This window comes from Phocoena sinus, chromosome 3 (assembly GCF_008692025.1).
Source record: "Phocoena sinus isolate mPhoSin1 chromosome 3, mPhoSin1.pri, whole genome shotgun sequence".
In the NCBI taxonomy this organism is placed as follows: domain Eukaryota; kingdom Metazoa; phylum Chordata; class Mammalia; order Artiodactyla; family Phocoenidae; genus Phocoena; species Phocoena sinus.
Window position 1 is genome coordinate 18,525,966 of NC_045765.1, and position 15,615 is coordinate 18,541,580.

Below are 15,615 nucleotides of genomic sequence, written 5' to 3' on the forward strand. Positions count from 1 at the left end.
TGCAGGCTTCTCATTGCGGTGGCTTCTCTTGTTGTGGAGCATGGGCTCCAGGCACATGAGCTTCAGTAATTGTGGCTCACGGGCTCTAGAGCGCAGGCTCAATAGTTATGGTGCATGGGCTTAGTTGCTCCACAGCATGTGGGATCTTCCCAGACCAGGGCTGGAACCCATGTCTCCTGCATTGGCAGGCAGATTTTTAACCACCACCACAATGGAAGCTGTATTCATAGTTTCTTGAGTGCTTTTATCCATTGAATTTTGTCAAATGCCTGTGTCTACTGAAATGATTAAGTGGTTTTTGTCCTTTATTCTATTGATATGATGCATACCCTTTTCTCCTCAAATAATTTTAAAAACAATTGCATAAAACAATAATTGGTGCTCACTTCAGCAGCACGTATACCGAAACAATTATAAAACTTACTGTTGGGCTCATAATGTTAAAGATATACTTTACATGACAATAGCACCAAGGAGCGGGTAGGAAGAGAAACATATTTGAACAGTTTCTGTGTAATATTGGAATTAAGTTAATATTAATCTGAAATTGTTTTTTTAAGTTAAAATGCATGTTTTATTCCTTGCTTGAAAATATCTGTTTAACATAAAAGAAGGAAGTAAAAGAGGACAGAGGCACAAAAAAAGATCTGAGATATATACAAAACAAATACCAGGAACACCCCCACCCCACCCCAGTCAAAGCCTCCTCCAGGCAGCACAGGTCCTGGTGGCCTGCGTGCTGCCCCTGACAAAGCCTCCTTTGGCCATGCAGGTCCCAGTGGGTTGTGCCGTCCCCTGTGGCCATGCCCATGGAAGCCTGCGCCCCAGCTGGCTTACGCCAGCACACATGCTCCAGGCCAGCTTCAGGAGCAGAAGCTGGTGAGAGGAACACATGCAGAGGTGGGGCCAACAAAGCAGGTCCAGAGACCTACCTAGAGCTCTTGGAGGGCCTACTAGGGAGTCAGGGGTTTACTGTAGCTCTCTGTGGGGGCAAGGACAATAATAGCAGAGGCACCAGGGAAATTTTTACTTTTTAAATTTTTTATCTTTTAATTTTATTTTTTACTTTTATTTTTTAAATATATTTCTAGTTTTTAAATTTTATTTTATTTTTTTAATATATTTTTTATTTTCTAATTTTATTTTATTTTTTATTCTTTGTAATTGTTCTGCTCTTCATTTGTTGTCTTTTTTGTTGTTATTGTTGTTGGTTCTTTTGACATTTTTGTTTTTTATTTTGGTTGGTTTTGTGTTTATCTTCTTTTTTAGTTTTTATTTTTGTTTTTGTCATTTTTGTGTGTTTGTCTTTTGTTCACTTAGCTTTTCTTTTAGTTTGTTTTCTTTATTTTTTGTTTTCTGTTTAGGTTAGTTTTATTTTTATTATCTGTTTTGGTTTTGGGGCTTTCTTGTTTGTTTGGATGTCTTCTTGTTTTTTCTTCCTTGGGTTTTTTTGTTTGTTTGCTTGCTTGCTTGTTGGTTTGTTTTTTGTTTGCTTGGATTTCTTTTTATTATTTGTCTTGGGTTTTATTTGCCTGTTTGTTCTCTTTTCTTTTATGTGTGTTTCTATGTTTTTGTTTTTGTTTGCTCAGTTTTGCTTTTACTATTTGCCTTAGGCTTTGTTTATCAGGGTTTTATTTTGGAGGGGGGTTTGGTTTTTGTTTTTCTTTTTGTTTTTTGCCATGCTGCATGGTTTGCAGGGTCTTGGTTTCCAGGCTAGGGGTGGGGCCTAAGCCCCTGTCATGGGAGCACCAAATCCAAGCCACTGGACTACCAGAGAACTTCAGGTCCCAGGGAATATTATTCAGTATGAGCTCTCCTGGAGGTCCTCATCTCAGCACCAAGACCTGGATCCACCCAACTGCCTGAAAATTCCAGTGCTGGATGCCTCTGGCCAAACAACCAGCAAGACAGGAACATGGCCCCACCCATCAACAAAAATGAGACAACAGAGAAATATGTTACAGATGAAGGAGCAAGGTAAAAATGTACAAGACCAAATAAATAATGAGGAAATAGGCAATCTACCTGGAAAGGAATTCAGAATAATGATAGTAAAGATGATCCAAGATCTCGGAAATAGAATGGAGGCATGGATCAAGAAAATACAAGAAATGTTTAACAAGGATGTAGGAGAACTAAAGAACAGACAAACGGTGATGAACAACACAATAACTGAAATGAAAAATACACTAGAAGGAATCAATAGCAGAATAATGGAGGCAGAAGAACGGATAAGTGAGCTGGAAGGTAGAATGGCGGAAATAACTGCCAAGGAGCAGAATAAAGAGAAAAGAATGAAAAGAAATGAGGAAAGTATCAGAGACCTCTGGGACAACATTAAATGCACCAACATTCGAATTATAGGGATCCCAGAAGAAGAAGAGAAAAAGAAAGGGTCTGCGAAAATATTTGAAGAGATTATAGTCAAAAACTTCCCTTATAGTCGAAAACTTTCCTAACATGGGAAAGGAAATAACCACAAAAGTCCAGGAAGCACAGAGAGTCCCATACAGGATAAACCCAAGGAGAATCATGCAAAGACACATATTAATCAAACTAACAAAAGTTAAATTCAAAGAAAAATTATTAAAAGCAGCAAGGGAAAAGCAACAAATAACATGCAAGGGAATTTTTCAGCAAAACTCTGCAGGCCAGAGGGAGTGGCAGGATAGATTTAAAGTGATGAAAGGACAAAAACCTACAACCAAGATTATTCTACCTGGCAAGGACGCTACTTGGCAAAGATATCATTCAGATCTGATAGAGAAATCAAATGCTTTACAGACAAGCAAACGCTAAAAGAATTCAGCACCACCAAACCAGCTTTACAACAACTGCTAAAGGAACTTCACTAGGCAGGAAACACAAGAGAAGAAAAAGACTTACAAAAACAAACCCAAAACAATTAAGAAAATTGTAATAGGAGCATACATATCTAGAATTACCTTAAATGTAAATGGATTAAATGCTCCATCCAAAAGACAGAGACTGGCTGAATGGATAGAAAATCAAGACCCATATATATGCTGTCTGCAAGAAACCCACTTCAGACCTAGGGACACATACAGACTGAAAATGAGAGGGTGGAAAATGATATTCCATGCAAACAGAAATCAAAAGAAAACTGGAGTAGCAATACTCATATCAGACAAAATAGACTTTAAAATAAAGACTGTTAAAAAAAAGACAAAGAAAGACACTACATAATGATCAAGGGATCAATCCAAGAAGAAGTTATAACAATTGTAAATATTTATGCACCCAGCATAGGAGTACCTCAGTACATAAGGCAAATGCTAACAGCCATAAAAGGGGAAATCAACAGAAACACAAAAATAGTGGGGGAATTTAATACTGCACTTACACCAAAGGACAGATCATCCAGACGGAAAATTAATAAGGAAACACAAGCTGTAAATGACACATTATTCCAGATAGACTTAATATTTCTAGGACATTCCATTCCAAAGTAGCAGAATACACTTTCTTCTCAAGTGCAGACAGAACATTCTCCAGGATAGATCACATCTTGAGTCACACATCAAGCCTCAGGAAATTTAAGGAAACTGAAATAGTATGAAACATCTTTTCTGACCACATGCTACGAGATTATAAATCAATTACAGGAAAAAAATACTGTAAAAAACACAAACACATGGAGGCTAAACAATATGCTACTGTATAACCAAGAGATCACTGAAGAAATCAAAGAGGAAATCAAAAAATATCTAGAAACAAATGACAATGAAAACAAAACAACCCAAAACCTACAGGATACAGCAAAAGCAATTCTGAGAAGTTTAGAGCAATACAATCCTACCTCAAGAAACAAGAAAGTTCTCAAATAAACAACCTAACCTTACACCTAAAGCAACTAGAGAAAGAAGAACAAACAAAACCCTAATCTAGTAGAAGGAAAGAAATCATAAAAATCAGAGCAGAAATAAATGAAATAGAAACAAAAGCAAAGGTCAATGAAACTAAAAGCTGGTTCTTTGAGAAGATAAACAAAATTGATGAAACTTTATCTGAACTCATCAAGAAAAGAAAGGAGAGGACCCAATTCAATAAAATGAGAAATGAAAAAGGAGAAGTTACAACTGACACCACAGAAATACAAAGGATCATAAGAGACTACTGCAAGCAACTATACACCAATAAAATGGACAACCTGGGGGAAATGGACAAATCCTTAGTAAGGTACAACCTTCCCAGACTGAATCAGGGAAAAACAGAAAATGTGAACAGACCAATCACAAGTAATGAAATTGAAACTGTGATTAAAAATCTTCCAACAAACAAAAGTCCAGGACCAGATGGCTTCACAGGTGAATTCTATCAAACATTTCGAGAAGAACTAACACCCTTCCTTTTCAGAATCTTCCAAAAAATTTCAGAGGGAGGAACACTCCCAAGCTCATTCTACGAGGCCACCATCACCCTGATACCAAAACCAGACAAAGATATCACAAAAAAAGAAAATTACAGACCAATATCACTGATGAACATAGGCACAAAAATCCTCAACAAAATACTAGCAAACAGAATCCAACAACACATTAAAATGACCATACACCATGATCAAGTGGGATTTATCCCAAGGATGCAAGGAATCTTCAATATATGCAAATCAACCAACGTGATACACCATACTAACAAACTGAAGAGTAAAAACTATATGATCATCTCAATGGATGCAGGAAAAGCTTTTGACAAAATTCAACACCCATTTATGATAAAAACTCTCCAGAAAGTGAACATAGAGGGAACCTACCTCAACATAATATAGCCCATATATGAGAAACCCACAGCAAACATCATTCTCAATGGTGAAAAACTGAAAGCATTTGCTCTAACATCAGGAACGAGACAAGGATGTCCACTCTCGCCACTATTATGCAACATAGTTTTGGAAGTCCTAGCCACGGCAATCAGAGAAGGAAAAGAAATGAAAGGAATACAAATTGGAAAGGAAAAAGTAAAACTGTCAATGTTTTCAGATGACATGATACTATACATAGACTATCCTAAAGAAGGCAGCAGAAAACTACTAGAGCTAATCAATGATTTGGGGAAAGTTTCAGGATACAAAATTAATGCACAGAAATCTCTTGCATTCCTATACACTAACAATGAAAGATCAGAAAGAGAAATTAAGGAAACAATCCCATTCACCATTGCAACAAAAAGAATAAAATACCTAGGAATAAACTTACTTAGGGAGGCAAAAGACCTGTACTCAGAAAACTATATGGCACTGATGAAAAAAACTGAAGACGTCACCAACAGATGGCTAGATGTACCATGTTCTTGGATTGGAAGAACCAATATTGTCAAAATGACTATACTACCCAAAGCAATCTACAGATTCAATGTAATACCTATCAAATTACCAATGGCATTTTTCACAGAACTAGAACAAAAAAATTTTAATTTGTATGGAAACATAAAAGACCTCGAATAGCTAAAGCAATCTTGAGGGGGAAAAACGGAGCTGGAGAATAAGGCTCCCTGACTTCAGACTATACTACAAAGCTATAGTAATCAAGACAGTATGGCACTGGCACAAAAACAGAAATATAGATCAACTGAACAGAATAGAAATCCCCAAGATAAACCTACGCACCTACCATCACCTAATCTATGACAAAGGAGGCAAGAATATACAATGGAAAAAAGACAGTCTCTTCAATAAGTGGCGCTGAGAAAATTAAACAGCTACATGTAAAAGAATGAAATTAGAACACTCTCTAATACCATACACAAAAATAAACTCAAAATGGAGTAAGGACCTAAATGTAAGGCTGGAGACTATAAAACTCTTAGAGGAAAACAGAGGCAGAACACTCTTTGACATAAATCTCAGCAAGATCTTTTTTGACCCATCACCTAGAATAATGAAAAGAAAAACAAAAATAAACAAATGATACCTAATTAAACTTAAAACTTTTTGCACAGCAAAGGAAACCATAAATAAGATGAAAAGACAACGCACAGAATGGTAGAAAATATTTGCAAACGAAGAAAATGACAAGGGATTAATCTCCAAAACATACAAGGAGCTCAGGCAGCTCAATATCAAAAAAACAAACAACCCAATCAAAAAATGGGCAGATAACCTAAATAGACATTTCTCCAAAGACATACAGATGGCCAAGAGGCACATGAAAAGAGGTTCAACATCACTAATTATTAGAGAAATGCAAATCAAAACTACAATTAGGTATCACCTCACACTGGTCAGAATGGCCATCATCAAAAAATCTGCAAAGGATAAATGCTGGAGAGGGGGTGGAGAAAAGGGAACCCTCTTACACTGTTGGTGGGAATGTAAATTGATACAGCCACTATGGAGAACAGTATGGAAGTTCCTTTAAAAACTGAAAACAGAGCTACCATATGACCCAGCAATACCACTCCTGGGCATATACCCAGAGAAAACCACAATTCCAAAAGATGCATACACCCCAATGTTTGCTGCATCACTATTTACAATAGCCAAGACATGGAAGCAACCTAAATGTCCATCAACAGAGGAATGGATAAAGATGTGGTACATATATACAATGGAATATTACTCAGCCATAAGAAGGAACGAAATTGTGCCATTTGCTGAGACATGGATGGACCTAGAGACTGTCATACAGAGTGAAGTAAGTCGGAAAAAGAAAAACAAATGTCGTATATTAACATATATATGTGGAATCTAGAAACGTGATACAGATGAACCTATTTGCAAAGCAGAAATAGAGACACAGACCTAGAGAAAAATTGTATGGACACCAAGGGGGGAAAGGAGGGGTGGGATGAATTGGGAGATTGGGAATGACATATGTATACTACCATGTATAAAATAGATAACTAATGAGAACCTACTGTATAGCACAGGGAACTCTACTTAATGCTCTGTGGTGACCTAAATGGGAAGGAAATCCAATAAGGAGGGGATATATGTATACGTATAGCTGATTCACTTTGCTTTACAGCAGAAACTAACACAACATTGTGAAGCAACTGTACTCCAATAAAAATAAAACAAATAGCAAAATGGCAGATGTAAATCCAACCATATCAAAATGTAAATGGATTAATAAACACTCCAATAAAAAGGCAGAGATTGTCAGACTGGGTTTCAAAATAAAATCTAAGTATGCTGTAGATAAGAAACACACTAAATTCAAAGATGCAAACAGTTGAAATTAAAAGGATGGAAAAAAGATATACAGTATAAACAGTAACTGAAAGAGAGCTATAATGGCTATGCTACTAACAGAGAAAATAGACATTAAGGGGAAAAGTTTACTACAGAAAAAGAGGAACATTTTATCCCTTTTTTTAAAAGGGATAATTCACTAACAAGATAAAACAATTATAAACAGAATACATCTAACGACAGACCCTAAAATATATGAAACAAAAACTGAATGAGTTGAAGGGAGACTTCAACATTCCACTCTCAATAACTGGTAAAACAATTAGGTATAAAATCAGCAAAGATACAGAAGAGTTGAAGAACACTGTCAATCTACTTGACTTAACTGGTATTTATAGAAAATTCTACCCAACTACAGAATATACATTTTCTTCAAGTACATACAGAACATTATCTATGATAGACCATAATCTATCTATTATGTAAGTAATCATATGTCTTATTTATGCTAGGCCATAAAACTCAATAAATTTAAAAGGACTGAAATAATGCAAAGTATATTCTCTGACTCTAAGGGAAATAAGTTAGAAATCAACAATAAAAGAAAATTTAGAAAATCCATAAACATTTGCAAATTAAAAATACATTTCTAGATAATCCATGAATCAAAGAAGAAATCATAAGTTAAAGTAGAAAGTGTTTAGAACTGAATAAAATGAAATCACAATATATCAAAATTTATGGGATGCAGCAGTGCTTAGAGGGAAATTTATAGCTTCAAACACATACAGTAGCAAAGAAGAAGGATCTCAAATCAATAATCTAAGCTTTTATCTTAAAAATCTAAAGAAGAAAAAACTAAGCCCAATTCAAGTAGAAAATAGGACATCATAGACTAGAGTGTGAATCAATGAAATGGAAAATTGAAAAACAATAGAGAAAATAAAATGAAAGTTGGTTCTCTAAAAAGAGCAACAGAATTGAAAAACCTTTAACTAGACCAACAGAGAGAAGGGGGGATCACCAAAATCATTAATGAAACAGGGACATCACCATTAGCCCTAGAAAAACTTAAAGAATTATAAGGAAATATAGTAATCAATGTATGCCAACAAATTAAACAACTTCTATGATATGGGAAACTTGCTAGAAAAACACAAATTATGAAAACTGACTCAGGAAGAACTAGATAATCAAAATAGACCTATAACAAGTAAGGAAATGGAATTAATAATTAAAAATCTTTTCATAGGGCTTCCCTGGTGGCGCAGTGGTTGAGAGTCCGCCTGTCGATGCAGGGAACACAGGTTCGTGCCCCGGTCCAGGAAGATCCCACAGGCCGCAGAGTGGCTAGGTCCGTGAGCCATGGCCACTGGGCCTGCGCGTCCGGAGCCTGTGCCCCGCAATGGGAGAGGCCACAACAGTGAGAGGCCTGTGTACCGCAAAAAAAAAAATCTTTTCATAAAAGCCAAGGCCCAGATGACTCCACTGGTATAGTTTGATACTTCACAAACTCTTGCATGAAATAGAGTAGGAAGGAATGCTTCCTGACTCATTCTAGGAGGCCAGAATTACCCTAACAGCAAAGCCAGACAATTACAAGAAAACTATTGCAGCTTCACTCCAGTAGCCACACTAGCGTAGCTGAAAGTCCATCAATTCCTAAATACCTCTGCTTCCGAAATCCACCAATGCCTAAATGCCAGGTTCCCAAAACCTTATAAAAGATCAGCTCTGGCTTTATTTGGGGATGATATCCCTCACAAGTACAGCTCTCCCTTGCAAGCAAACCAGAAGTTCACTTTTTTTGCATCAAATTTCAAGTTCAATTTGTTGTTAGTTCACAACTCTTTTCTGGTTCAACTCCAGTTTACAATTGGTTATTAGTTCAGACTGGTAGTGACAGATGCACTAATGCAGTTTTGAGATAATCAAATTCAGTCTTTCCAATTTTTGTGGTGATTGCTATTATCTGTTTTTTATTCATATATATTTGAACTCCAAAATGTCAAAATACAAGTATAAATTATATGATGAATTTTCTGAACTATTGAAATTTATTAACCAAGGAAAAATTCCTTTGAAGGTCTTAGTGCTGTATGCAATTGTTCATTTAATATAAAAAATGGTGGAAAGTCACATATAAACCAGCATATTCTAAGCACTAAGTGTAAGACATTTATGATTTCCTCAACTGCTATCAAAGAAAATGATAAAATAACATACTTTCTGATTAAGAGAAATTCAGATGAAGATAAAATAATCAAGAAAAAATTGTAATTGGTGGCTTTCCACACTGTATATCAACATCAGATTTTCAGCTCAAATGAACTGTTTAAAAATACTGCTTTCATGGGACGAAGTGAGAGAGTTGCATGGACATAATACATTACCAGATGTAAAATAGATAGCTAGTGGGAAGCAGCCGCATAGCTTTGTGACCACCTAGGGGGTGGGATAGGGAGGGTGGGAGGGAGATACAAGAGGGAGGGGATATGGGGTTATATGTATATGTATAGCTGATTCACTTTGTTATACAGCAGAAACTAACACACCATTGTAAAGCAATTATACTCCAATAAAGATGTTTAAAAAATACTGCTTTCAGAGAATTTTCTAATTTTAAAATTGCAAGCACATTTTCAGATGACCAGTTTTTTTCTCATGAAAAAAGTTGCTTATAAGGCTGAGTGTGATCCACTCTAGGTGAGACTTCAGAAACAAGAGCAAATTTTTGCAGAGATTATCTTATTGGGTTAGGAGTTATTTAAAAAACCTTCTGGTGGAGATAATACAAATGCAAATTTTAGTGGGTTTTTACATAAAGATGCAAGCAATATTTATTCAGAGGTGAAGCAGCATAAACAATTCTCTGGAATGTGCTGGTTGTCTTGCCCATATTCTACATAATGCTGCTCAAACAGCATCTATGTCTTTCTATTGACATTAAAACAACTGTCATTAAATCCTTCTCTTAAGTCAACATTTACTCTATTTGAACTGAGTGATTAAAAGATTTTGTGACTTTGTTGACATTCAGTATTATTCATTCTCTTGAATTGAAAAACCCATTGGCTTTCTTTAACAAATGCAGTTGGGAGAATCCTCAGTTTATTTGAAGCACAGAAATCATTATTTAATTCTGAAGAAAAAGTCTCAAAATGTTTGTTGACTTTTTCAACAATCCAGTGAGTGAAGCTTATTTATTTCTTGTTTATAATTTTTAACATCTGTTTATCAATAGGATTATGCAAATTGAAGAGTAAACACTGTCACTGAAGTACTCTTACTATATAAAGAAATTTGTCGAATGTGTTAAGAATTGATGAAAAGTTTATCCCTTTTTAAAAAAATTATTTATTTATTTTTTAACATCTTTATTGGAGTATAATTGCTTTACAATGGTGTGTTAGTTTCTGCTTTATAACAAAGTGAATCAGTTATACATATACATATGTTCCCATATCTCTTCCCTCTTGCGTCTTCCTCCCTCCCACCCTCCCTATCTCCCCCATCTAGGTGGTCACAAAGCACCGAGAGCTGATCTCCCTGTGCCATGCGGCTGCTTCCCATTAGCTATCTATTTTACGTTTGGTAGTGTACATATGTCCATGCCACTCTCTCACTTTGTCACAGCTTACCCTTCCCCCTCCCCATATCCTCAAGTCCATTCTCTAGTAGGTCTGTGTCTTTTTTCCCCGTCTTACCCCTAGGTTCTTCATGACCTTTTTTTTTCTCCTTAGATTCCATATATATGTGTTAGCATACGGTATTTGTTTTTCTCTTTCTTACTTACTTCACTCTGTATGACAGACTCTAGGTCCATCCACCTCACTACAAATAACTCAATTTCGTTTCTTTTTATGGCTGAGTAATATTCCATTGTATATATGTGCCACATCTTCTTTATCCGTTCATCCGATGATGGACACTTAGGTTGCTTCCATCTCCTGGCTATTTTAAATAGAGCTGCAATGAACATTTTGGTACATGACTCTTTTTGAATTATGGTTTTCTAAGTGTATATGCCCAGTAGTGGAATTGCTGAGTCATATGGTAGTTCTATTTGTAGTTTTTTAAGGAACCTCCATACTGTTTGCCATAGTGGCTGTATCAATTTACATTTCCACCAGCAGTGCAAGAGTGTCCCCTTTTCTCCACACCCTCTGCAGCATTTATTGTTTCTAGATTTTTTGATGATGGCCATTCTGACTAGTGTGAGATGATATCTCATTGTAGTTTTGATTTGCATTTCTCTAATGATTAATGATGTTGAGCATTCTTTCATGTGTTTGTTGGCAGTCTGTATATCTTCTTTGGAGAAATGTCTGTTTAGGTTTTCTGCCCATTTTTGGATTGGGTTGTTTGTTTTTTTGTTATTGAGCTGCATGAGCTGCTTGTAAATTAATCCTTTGTCAGTTGCTTCATTTGCAAATATTTTCTCCCATTCTGAGGGTTGTCTTTTGGTCTTGTTTATGGTTTCCTTTGCTGTGCAAAAGCTTTGAAGTTTCATTAGGTCCCATTTGTTTATTTTTGTTTTTATTTCCATTTCTGTAGGAGGTGGGTCAAAAAGGATCTTGCTGTGATTTATGTCATAGAGTGTTCTGCCTATGTTTTCCTCTAAGAGTTTGATAGTTTCTGGCCTTACATTTAGATCTTTAATCCTTTTTTTTTTTGTTTTTTGTTTTGCGGTACGCGAGCCTCTCACTGTTGTGGCCTGTCCTGTTGCAGAGCACAGGCTCCGGACGCGCAGGATGCGCAGGCTCAGCAGCCATGGTTCACGGGCCCAGCCGCTCCATGACATGTGGGATCTTCCCAGACCCGGGCACGAACTCGTGTCCCCTCCATCGGCAGGTAGACTCTCAACCACTGCGCCACCAGGGAAGCCCTTTAATCCATTTTGAGCTTATTTTTGTGTATGGTGTTAGGGAGTTAAGTGTCAAGACACTTTTTAAAAGGGACCTGATAAAAATGAAAAAGAATTTCTCATTTGATGTAGATAATTTTTATGAAACTTGCCATGACTATCTTTTGAAATGGATTTTATTACTTGAAAAACTTGATTTTTTTTACCTAGAGTTTGATTAAGAGATGCTAAGTAATACTGAAGAATGGAAAGATGGTATTATGCGCTTCAACAAATCAAATTGGAAGGTCAATTCTCAGTTATCAATTTTATGCCAACACATGTTCAGCATAGTGGGTCATAATGCTGATTATGAGAGTCTTTTTTCACTAAAGAATATTAGTGGACAAAAGAATGAAATAAGGGACTTCCCTGGCAGTCCAGTGGTTAAGACTTCCCCTTGCAATTCAGGGTGTGCGGGTTCAATCCTTGGTCGGGAAGCTATGATCCCACATGCCTTGCAGCCAATAAAACCAAAAACAGAAGCAGTATTGTAACAAATTCAATAAAGACTTTAAAAATGGTCCACATTAAAAAAATATTTAAAGAAATGAAATGTTATGTAACAATTTAAATGGAACACAGATTATAACTGCAATAAATGTATAAGCAAATTCTACAAAACAAGGAACTGTTGAGATCCAAATCATCTGGGAAACATAATTAAAGAGATGTAATTTAGATATGTAGAGTTTGTTTCAGATAAATAATAAATAATTTTGTAGTAGAAGTATGTCCCATGCAATGTTTCTTTTATTTTAATATATGTAGTTGATTCTTGTTACTTGCAGGAATTAGGTTTTATAAAGTTGCTGAAAACACTGAATTGGTGAATAGTTACTCATCACTCCTAGGAGAAATAAGGCTGGGTTTCTGTGAGCCTCTGGTTCACAATACTTTCATCAGCCAGTCAGCCCATAATTTTTGAAATGTGGTTTTCTGTTTAAAAATACCTTATCTAATATACCTTGTTGATTCATTAACACTCACCTCATGACCAAAAGCACTATTACTCATGTCTGAATGAAGCTTGTCTAACATTCATATTTTCTCCATAAGGTGGATGATAACTTTCTTTCTTTTAGAAACACTACATAGCACTTCAGCACTACACTTAGGGGCCATTTTAAACAGTGAAGTCACCAAGAAAAAGCACAAAAATGTACTATTAAATAGACTGTGAAAAAGGCACTTCTTTACAATATGAGAACTGGAAAAGAAGGCAGAGCATTGCCTTGCTTGACTTCAGCTGGTAATATACACGTTGAGAAATTTTTTGCTCCTCTGCTCACGCCCATGAATGAGCATGAAGGCACTATGAGTATTGATTTGGGGGGTTACAAATAAATTTTAATGAGTAGCTGAATCCACCAATAATGAGGATTGGTTATATATAAGTATTTATTTGTATGGACCTATTTCCACAATAAATTGAGAAGAAAAGTTACAACATGAAACCTAACTAAAACTTTGGAAGTATTCCCTTTACAAACAGGAATAAAGCAAGGATGTCCCTTATCATTGCTTCTAAGAGAGAGAAGGTGGTGAAACAGAATAAAGAACATAGCCCTTTGGGTCCAGGAAAAAACTCTCACTGGTGGTGAACTGGGATGAGGTTCAGATGGAGGTGAAACATTGGCTTATGCAATAGCTGGAGGTACTTGAATAGTATGGGGACAATTGCAGTTGTAAGAGTTATTGAGTTGTTTGCCTTTGGTCAGTTGTTTTAAAAGCTCTGAAAAAGGAAACTGAGAAGATCAGGTCAGCCATCTGTCAACTTAAGGCTCACTATTGAGTCAGTTGTCTCCTGTAGCCACAGGGAAGACTGTGTTGAAAATTAGACCCAGGGCAACAAAGCTACAAAGTAAACTGAGTGCATAGCCTAAATGGTCTCCTATGCTAAAGTTCAGAACTCTGAGAAGCACATCTCTAGTGTATTTAATATATTGTCCTTCCAATCTACTCTCAAACCTTTATTTAAGTATATACGTATCCTCGAAAACATGTGGTGCAGTTGCAGTTTTTAAATATCTGCCTAAATGATATTGTTTTATAAATCTCATTTTCTTCTTCATTCAGCATTAAGTTTTTAGGTCTATTTATATTGCTATATGTAAATTTAGCAAAATTGTTCATTGTTTTTTTTTTTTTTTTTTTTGTTTGTTTGTTTTGTTTTTGCGGTACTTGGGCCTACTCACTGTTGTGGCCTCTCCCGTTGCGGAGCACAGGCTCCAGACGCGCAGGCTCAGCGGCCATGGCTCACGGGCCCAGCCGCTCCGCGGCATGTGGGATCTTCCCGGACCAGGGCACGAACCCGCGTCCCCTGCATCGGCAGGCGGACTCTCAACCACTGCGCCACCAGGGAAGCCCTGTTCATTGCTTTTAACTAATGTGTAGTATATATCCATTTTACTTATATCCATTCCCCTAGTTGAGTCCTAAGGAGATGAAAGCCAGTAAGAAATTATCTGTGATAAGAAATGATTGGGACCTTCAGAATTGTGGATTCTGATACAAAATTTAAGTTCTTTTTGTTTCTGTGCTGTACCCACCCTCTGGTATTCTCAAAATTTTAAGCCTATTCCTCATAAAAGCTACATAGTCTTTGGAGAATCAAGGTGAAGAAGTCTGTGTCAATACTTGGTACAAAAATGTTATGAAGTAAGAACAGCAACTGCAGATGAGATGGTATAAGGGAACTGAGGGATAGAGCCAGGAATGGGAATTTAGAGTGAGAGGTGACAGGAAGCCACCACAGAAGTTAATACCTCTATAGAAGTCATCAGAATAGTCTGAAGGATACTGTACTTCCTACAATTACATGAATTAGGAACTTGATATTTATACATTAAAATAAAAGGTAACCCCAGAAGATTTGGAGACAAATATATATTACATATTTTCATATGCTTATGTAGGATTCTACAATATTCATAGGAAATTTAGAACTTATTTACTTAGGCAAATATATTTTCCCTTCAGTGGTTTCACTGGATGGTTGATAGTTGAGACTATTGGTAGCAGGTGTTGAGAAACTCATTTATTAACCTAGTTCCAAAGCCCTTTCATTAGAGGTAGTGAAAATTGACAGGGAGATTGGAAAGATCAGCTTATCCTATTCCCAACAGAACCTCTGAATTAAATCACTCCTGGCACCCCTCCACTCCCCACCTTTGATACACTGCAAAGTGCACTGTGTATCAGGGAATGTTTCTGGCACTGTTTGATGATTGGATCCTGCTACATGGTGTGCTGTGTGAATCTCCTCACAACCAGTCTCAGGAAATATTGGAGAAACCTGGGATGTTATCCATCTTAGGCAGCATGGGATGCATGGGAGACCCTTAGTGACTTGCTGTTGAACAGTGAATAAGGCACCCTGGGACCTTTAATGACCTTGATGTGCTGGAGATAAACTGAGTCATTGTTTCATCATGAGGAGCCCTTGATGATATATCACCTTGAAAAGTGCTTTTTTTAAGACAAACTCCTTTGATCTTGCTGAAAGATGAACTCAGCCCGGTTTCCCTAATGACTAAGTAAAGTAAGTTGCTTT